General features: G+C 54.2%; 1 protein-coding gene across 1 annotated transcript in view; it reads right to left on the reverse strand.

Moving 5' to 3' along the window:
* Positions 1-8,874, reverse strand: part of LAMB3 (laminin subunit beta 3) — a 24,252-nt gene that overhangs the window by 14,047 nt on the left and 1,331 nt on the right. The window lies entirely within an intron of this gene.

The following is an 8,874-nucleotide window of genomic DNA, read 5'->3' on the forward strand; positions in this document are numbered from 1 at the left end:
GGGGAGGAGAGGCAGGGTGGGCTCATTGAGGACCAAGGAGCTCAATGAGAGAGGACTGGAGAACCACGATCAGCGAGACTGATGACACTCAGGCCTCCACACCTTGTTGAAAGCCACAGCTCAAGGTTTTATGACTAAAAACTAAACCCAAAACACCTTTGACTGACACAGATTTTTGGCAAACCATCAGAATTGCAGTTTTTTAAGCAACCCCCCAAGTTCTGCAATGCCAGCACTGGCCAGAAAGCCCTTTGCAGCCTTTCAGCGCTGGTTTGCCCTTTCCACACAGCCCAGGGGCTGTGTGCTCAACAGAAGGGCCTTTCTCTCCTATCCGAGGGCTCGGGCTGTGCTCAGCCCCCAGGGCTCTCCCCCGGGAGCAGAGCAGGAGCTCGCAGTGGGTCAGAAGCCAGCGGGTGGAAGTCGAGTGGCTCAAAGTTCAGCCCTTCACTTGAGCAAGTGACCCAGGGAGTAAACAGAGATTCAGCACGGGGAGCTGGAGAAAGGCGTCCCCCGGGAGCAAACAATACCCAAATTGTCACTAACCAGGCAACGAACGCTCCCTGCAGGCAGCCCCGGCCGCCGCCGGGGGCTCCAGAACGGGCAGGGAGCAGCAGGAGAGAGATTGAGCGAGGGCCGGGAGAGCGAAGGGCTGGACAGCAGCCAAGGCTGGAGGGGCAAGGACCACCAGGAAACTGGGATGGAGACAGCCAGGTGGGGCCAGGGTGGGAAGGGCAGGGCTGGGGAGATGGGGAACTGGGAGATCAGGAATTGGGGAGATGGGGAATTATTAGGGAGATGGGGAATTGGGGAGATGGGGAATTTTAGGAAATGGGGAATATGGGGCTTGGAGCAGCCTGGGGCAGGGGCATGGGGAACTGGGACATGGGGAATTAGGGAGATGGGGAATTGGGAATTAGGGAGATGGGAATTGGGAATTGGGAGATGGGGAATTAGGGAGATGGGGAATGGGGAATTAGGGAGATGGGGAATTAGGGAGATGGGGAATTAGGGAGATGGGGAATTGGGAATTAGGGAGATGGGAATTGGGAATTAGGGAGATGGGGAATGGGGAATTAGGGAGATGGGGAATCAGGAGATGGTGCCAGAGCCCACAGCAGCATCCCTGGGGACACGGGGAGGCCCCAGCTGAAGCACTTGGAGTGGAGCCAGGGACTGCAGAGACCACTGGGAGGGGGAAGGTGCTGCTCAGACCATGAAATGAAGGGCTCAGCACCTCCAGCCTGGTGGGAACAGGTTATCCAGAGAAACTGAGGCTGGCCCAGGCCTGGCAGTGCCCAAGGCCAGGCTGGATGGGGCTTGGAGCAGCCTGGGGCAGCAGAGGTGTCCCATGACAGGGCACTGGAACTGCACCATCTCCTCCAGCCCAAACCCTCCGGCAGCCTGAGGTGTCAGGAGCAGCAGAGGAGCCTCCCAAATGGAGCAGTGGGACACGTCTGTCACATCCCTCAGGGATTAGGGAGGATGGAGCAGCGCGTGCCAGGGATGGCAGAGCCAGCCCTGATGGCTCAGAAATGTCACCCTGGGTGCAGAGGGGTCTGGGTCTGGCAGGGGCCCAGCTGGCACGGGGAAGGCAATGAGACACCCTGTGCAGGGCTGGCAGGGGCTGCAGTGGCTCTGGGTGACTCCAGAGGCATGGGAATGCTGGGACCCTGGAGGGGAATCAGCTCTCAGGGTCTGAGCAGGGCCAGGGGGTGACAAGAGACAAACAGCACTGCACCCCTGTGCTGAAACCTTCCTCAGGCTGCTTAAAACTGAGGAGCCAAATCCAGCCCAAACCCTAAAGAGGGCCCTCCATAGGGCTGGGGAAGGGACAGGTCTGGGCTCAGGAGGGTGGCAGCCACTGGGACACAGTGACACCACCATTGATGGTTTCCCCTTTAAAAATGAATCTGTGGTTTCCAAAAATGAATCGGTGGTCTCATTCCTCACAAGCCCAGAGCTGGGTCTGCTCTGTCCCAGGCCTGGGAACCTCCCCCAGCTGGGTGCACAGCGAGATCCTCACTTGTAACCCATCTGTTTCTGTATTTTCCACAATCTTTATGTTCTCTGTCTATAAATACCCCAGCACAGGAGTTGGCAAACTACAGTATTTATAACAATATCCCAAAGTAAGCAAACATAGCAGTGAAAATATGTAATCATGCCATTTCCCTGGCTCTGCCAGTGAGAATCACAAATAATTTAATCAGGACTAGGCAGAACTCATTTCAGATAATGGCCACGAGCAGCAAATTGTCAAGGAGCTGCAAGAATTATCCACAGAAATAATCTAGTGAACAATTGCCAGCGGTGATTAAACTTCCCACCAGTCCTGACTGTGCTCAGCAAACGAGAAAGGAAGGTTTCCTGCAAGGGGAAAGGTTAATCTCGGCTAAATTATTCATTAGGAGTGACTCGTGCATACTTATGAGCTCATTCACACAGTCAGGGACAGCAGCTGCAGCCCCTCTCAGACCTGGTGCTAAATCAAATGAAGCTTCAGAGGTGTGAGACGAACCCTTCCCAGGCAGCCCAGGGCTGTGCTGGCTGCAAAAATCTCCTTTCTCTTTTTTTTCCCCTCAGTTTTTAAATTAAGACTAAAATTAACACTGGAAACCAAATCCATGTCACATCCTCGGAGTTGTGAAACCCCTGCATTGCACAACAGCAGGATTTGCCCTTACCAGCTGTGACTATGTGGCTCAAAGTTCCTTGGGACAGAGGGAATTACCAAAAATGACAACGCGAAGTGAGGAGAGCTCCAGCAGCACGTCCCCTCCGCAGCCCTTTGCCATTTCCTTTTGTGCCCAGCGCGGGGGATGCCTGGGAGCTGCCAGGGGCTGCAGCTCTACGTGACCAGAGCAGGGCAGCTTTGGGGCTCGGTCACACACATCTTCTGTGGAAAATCCTCTCCTTGGGGTTTTTCCTCCTGAGAAGCTGAGAAGCCTCAGGAACAAAATGTAACCAATGGTTATCTGCTGCTGTGGAATGCAACAGGTGCGTCTGTGATTGGTCTCATGTGGATGTTTCTGATTAATGGCCAATCACAGTCCAGCTGGCTCAGACTCTCTGTCCAAGCCACAAACCTTTGCTATCATTCCTTCTCATTCTATTCTTAGCTAGCCTTGTGATGAAATCCTTTCTTCTATTCTTTTAGTATAGTTTTAATATAATATATATGATAAAATAATAAATCAGCCTTGTGAACCATGGAGTCAGATCCTCGTCCCTTCCCTCACCCTGAGACCCCTGTGAGCACGGTCACAGGGGATCTGCTCTGGGCAGATCAGTGCTGGCTCCCAGCACAGCCTCCCCTCCCTGCCAGGCTCTGCTGGGAACAGTGGGGAGGAAGGTAAAAGGGGTTCTGGGTCTGCAAGGAAATCACTTCTCACCCTCTGTGCCTCCAGGCTGCTCCAGTCACCCAAAATCCCGGTTATGGAGGCTCTGGGATGAAGGGAAATTCATTCTGGCTTTTGAAAGATAACTCACAGCACAGTTGTGTGAGAGGGAAAACTCCTGTGCTCAGAATAAATCGAGTCACGTCTCAGAAATAAATGGAAAGGGGGAAAAGCCCATAAAGAACAACTAGAAAGTGGCAGATCTGCAGGTCTGTGCTGCTCTCCTCCTGCCCTGGCCTTGTGACCCAGCTCCTGAGCAGCCTCCCTGCTCGTGCAGGGCAGCAAAGCTCACACAGAGTAACCTGATGGCCCCTGACCAAGGCTATTTCAGCAGCTCCTGCTGCCATTTTAACATGAGCAGAGAGCCCTTGAAATGAAACCCTCCTGGCACAGGAGCAGAGCCCAAAATAAAGTGCACTTTTCATCAGCACAGAGGGCAGCTGAGCCGTGCAGCCCCGGAGCAGAGACCTCTCCCAGCTGTGGGGGTCCCAGCTCTGCCCCAGGGGACAGAGCACCGTGCCAGGCAGCCCCTGCACTCCAGTATTCCATAGGGACACCAACCACCATCCCAGCTCCAGCTGGGAACACTCTGGAAAGCTGTGGGAGTTTGTACACACACAGAGATTTGGGGTTACTAAACACTGGGCTGGGCAAAGGCCCCTGCAAAGCCAGGTTATGTCATTATTCCAGCGCTGTACTGCAGCCATGGCTGTGCCAGGCTCCTGGGGCAGGGCACAAACCCATTCCTCGGCCATGGGGAAAGGCAGCAGAAGCTCCCAAGGCTCTGCCATCATGCTTAAATGTCCCAGTGAGTAACTGGCATTCCCTGAACTGGACTGGGATTCAGTTTGGGAGCGCAGGGAGTTCAAAGGGATCACTGAGTGCAGTTCCCAGCCCCACACAGGACACCCCAAAATCCCAGCCTGGGCCTGAGGTTCTCTGTGCCATGACATCAGTGTCACTTTGGAAATGACACTGGAAATGAGCTCGGAGGTTTTGCTCAAACCACAGAGGGGCTCTGCCCCCAGCTTGGTTGTACCCCAGACTCAGGGGGCAGCAGAGGTGGGGTAAGGCCACAAGCTGGACAAACCTCCCAGGGATGAGGATTAAGGAAATGCAGTTCCTTTCCCTCACTCAAAAGCAAGCTCGTGGGTGCTGTTTTCCTCACCCCATCTGTTCTCACATCAGCAAAACCTCATCTGAAACCTGCCAGGAAGATCTGACAGGCTGCACACCCCAGACTGCAGCAGCTTACCCCACACCCCGCACGGTGCCAGGCAGCGAGGAGGTGTCTCCCAGCCTGTGCCAATCTGCAGCCCCAGGCCAGGAAAACGAGCTGCAGAGAAGGGAGGAGGGAGCAGCCACGGGAAACAGGCTGGCCCTGGGCAGGTGGGGGCACATCCTGCAGCAGGGAGTGCCCGAATGCCTGCGGAGATCAGTGCTGAGCAGCAGCCTGGGCTTGCTGTTCACCTGCCACCCTCAGGAGCACAGACCGGGCAGGGCAAACCCCTGACAAAGCAAAACCCAGAGCAGAGCCACGCTCTGGTCCATCCAGCCCGGCCGGATTGCACAGATCCATCCCACGGCTCTGTGCAGAGCTGCCTGGCTGTGAAGGAGGCTGAGTGGGAGGCACAGCTCTCCCTGCTCCAGCCCTGGCGTGGGCTCCCAGCTCCCTGAGGGACTCAGGCAGGTGGCCCAGCAGCAGCACAGCTCCAGCACAGCTCCAGAGCTGTCTGGCACGTCCCTCCCAGCAGACACTGGCCGGTATTTTTGGAAGCAGCCAAAGAAGAGCTGGTGCTGAGGCTCCAGAGCAGCCTGGCCAGGCAGCTGCCCCCATCCATCAGCAGCAGGGACCCTGTGCTGTGCCAGGACCCCCATGGGCTCACATCTCCCTGCCAGGAGCCCCATGGGCTCACATCTCCCTGCCAGGACCCCCGTGGGCTCACATCTCCCTGCCAGGAGCCCCATGGGCTCACATCTCCCTGCCAGGACCCCCATGGGCTCACATCTCCCTGTCAGGACCCCTGTGGGCTCACATCTCCCTGCCAGGACCCCCGTGGGCTCACATCTCCCTGCCAGGAGCCCCATGGGCTCACATCTCCCTGCCAGGACCCCCGTGGGCTCACATCTCCCTGCCAGGAGCCCCATGGGCTCACATCTCCCTGCCAGGACCCCCATGAGCTCACATCTCCCTGCCAGGAGCCCCATGGGCTCACATCTCCCTGCCTGGCTCCCACAGGTTCCTCTGGAACTCTCACCCCCCTGGATGGCTCCGTGACACCAGAGCTGGTAAGGGCACTGCCCACCCTCCACATCCACCAAGCGCCACAAAGCTCAGGTGAGACAGGCAGAACATCCCATGCAAACAACGTTGTAAATATCAAAAGTGTCCCAGGGCTGGAGGGTGAGGACTCACAGCCTCCAGGAGCAGCAGCACAGGGACACAGCTCTGCTCCTGCCCTGTCCTCTGGCGCAGGATCCCAAGGGATGCTCAGGGTGTCTGTGAAAGCCACTCTGAGCCTGCCCGTGGCTGCAGGTACCAGTGGGGGCTGCTCCGTGCTCCTCAGAGCTGTGCACACATTTATATTTACATATATATCAGATATATTTACATATATTCTGATATTTTTCATATATTCTGATATATTTACATATATTCTTATATATATATCAGGTATATTTACATATATTCTGAAATTTTTCTTATATTCTGATCTATTTACATATATTCTGATCTATCTATCAGGTATATTTACATATATTCTGATATTTTTTGTATATTCTGGTATTTTTTATATATTCTGATCTGTTTACATATATTCTGAAATTTTTCTTATATTCTGATCTATTTACATATATTCTGATCTATATATCAGGTATATTTACATATATTCTGATTTTTTTTGTATATTCTGGTATTTTTTATATATTCTGATCTATTTACATGTATTCTGATATTTTTCATATATTCTGGTATTTTTATATATTCTGATCTATTTACATATATTCTCATATTTTTCATAAATTCTGATATTTATTCAGATATATTTACATATATTCTGATATTTTTCATAAATTCTGAAACACATATATTCTGATCTATATATAGATACATTTACATCTAGTCTGTTCTGTAGCTAAAGGAAGTGCTGACTGCGGCTGGACCCCCCAGCCCGTCCCACCGAGCATCCCTCAGCCCCAAGCCCAGCCTCGCTGGTTTTCCCGGTCCATTCCCGTTTCCCTGCCCTGCCGGCTGCAGCAGCAGCTCCGAGCCCGAGCGGTTCCAGCCGGGCCATCTCCCTGCCCGGCCTATAATGGGCAGTGCTGAGCCCCGGCCAGGGATGGAGCAATCGGGAGGGCAAAGCATAAAGGTCACAGGGATCTGGGGCCGGGCAGACAATGGAGCAGAGGCTGCGGCTGATCAGTGACCACCAGAGTTGCAAAATTGGGCCCTGGGGCCGGCAGGAGCAACCCCTGGTCCCCTGCCCTCTGCTGAGCTTGCAAAACCACCCCCAGATCTGTGCCTGTTTGGCAACTGAACCAGAGCAGGGCTTGTCACCAAAAAAGAGCCCTAGGAGTCTATAAATTGAACGGGTTTGCTTTTTATAGGATGGGAATAGGGAAATCGAGTTCAGTTTTGCTTAAATTAGGGAAGTAGAGAAAGGGAGGGAAGAATTAGGAAATGCTGAACCCGTGGGGATTTCTCCCAAGTTAAGAGCTGGTATAATCAAGCCTCCATCAGCAATTACAGCTGCAGAACAGAAATCAGGGGATTTGCTCTCAGTAACTCTGGATCTCTCATTTCAATAAAGGAACAAAATGTCAGGAAGAGAAGAACCCATCCCAGAGCCAGAGCTGCACAACCCAGCTCAACACAACGTTAACTGTCCACATCCCCTTTAACCCTGCTACTTGTAAGGCAAGGGACGAGGGACACGAAAAACCAAAGAGTTTTGGGATTTGTAGCCTGGAAGAGACGAGTGCAGCCCTGCTCCTGCCTCCCTCCCTGAGCCTGCAGCCCGGTCACTCCTGCTCCAGGGGCAGCAGAGAGGCCCAGCCCCACTCCAAAGGTGACAGATGCTGCAGAGGGGCACAGGGATGCCCTTTCAAAGAGCTCCCAGGGCCAGGCAAAGGGGGCACCCAGCCCATTCCAGCCACTCTTAGGGTGAGCAGATAAATCAGGGTTTGCTCCTCACTCACTCCCCAAGCACAAGGCCCCCATGCCTCCTTTTCAAATAGAAGTCACTGCCTAAAGTCATTGTTAAATGAAGATTTCAGAGGCAAGTTTTTGAGCATTTTTCCTCATCTATAGTCAGAAATTTGGAAGGAAAAGCTAATTAAGCCACAGGAAGCAGTTGGGGTTTATTTGCGAGCACAAATGCTGCTCCCTGGGAGCAGCAGAAGAGCTCCAGAAAAAGGGAGAGGAGGAAATGCCGGACTGAGACTGTCGGCAGGAAAAGGACCTGAGGGGGGAGAGATGCTGCAGCCAGCCCTGCAGCCAGGAGGGTTGGATGCTCACACCCCTCTGGGCCGGGAGCTGCCCTTCCCTGAGCTCAGGGATGAGTGGAAATGTGTCCAGCCCAGCCAGGACACCACTGGCTCCACCACAAATCCACAGCCACATCTTGGCCTCAGTTTGCAGGGGATGAAAACCGCAAGGCTGACTCACAGGAGCTGGGCTCCAGTGCAGAAAACTCTGCTGCACTGGGGAGCTGCCCCTCCTTTCCTCTGGAGCATCCCTTCCAAGACCTTTCTGCCTGTCCTGCACTGAGCCCTCGGGGCTCCTCCCAAGGCCCTTCTGGGGTTAACAGCAGCCACAGAAAGGCTGCAGGAAGTGCTCACACCAGGGACACAGCACCCCTGCAGCTCCCAGCTCCGTGCTCGGGCAGATTTATCCCTAAAGTCTCCCTCTGGCTCAGCGGCAGAGTGGGAACATGCAGCTGGATGCAGCATCATCCCCCCAGCAGGATCTCCTGCCCCCACACAACCAGGCATTGGAAACAACTTCAGCAGCTTTTCCAAGCTGGAATGTTCCCATTTATGACACACAAAATACGAGTTCAGTTTATAACTAAAATGCCCAGGGACAGGAGGGTTGGGGATGCTTTGCCCCCAGTGCTCCATGCCAGAGCCTTGGTGCCCTCGCTGCCCATGCCCTGCGGCTGCCTTGGTGCCCAGCTCACCCAGGGGATGGCAGGGAAGGGCTCCGGGGGCACTGCCCCAGCACGGCTGGGAGGGAACAAATCCCAGCACGATTTGGGTTGGAAAGGACCTTAAAGCTCATCCCAGTCGGGACAGCTCAGAGCTCAGAGCCCCCTCCAGGCTGGAGCATCCCTGCGGGGTGGGGAGGATGGAAGGGAGGATGGAAGGGAGGATGGAATGGAGGATGGAAGGGAGGATGGAAGGGAGGACGGAAGGGAGGATGGAATGGAGGATGGAAGGGAGGATGGAATGGAGGATGGAAGGGAGGATGGAA

Source organism: Geospiza fortis, unplaced genomic scaffold (assembly GCF_000277835.1).
Source record: "Geospiza fortis unplaced genomic scaffold, GeoFor_1.0 scaffold422, whole genome shotgun sequence".
NCBI lineage: Eukaryota > Metazoa > Chordata > Aves > Passeriformes > Thraupidae > Geospiza > Geospiza fortis.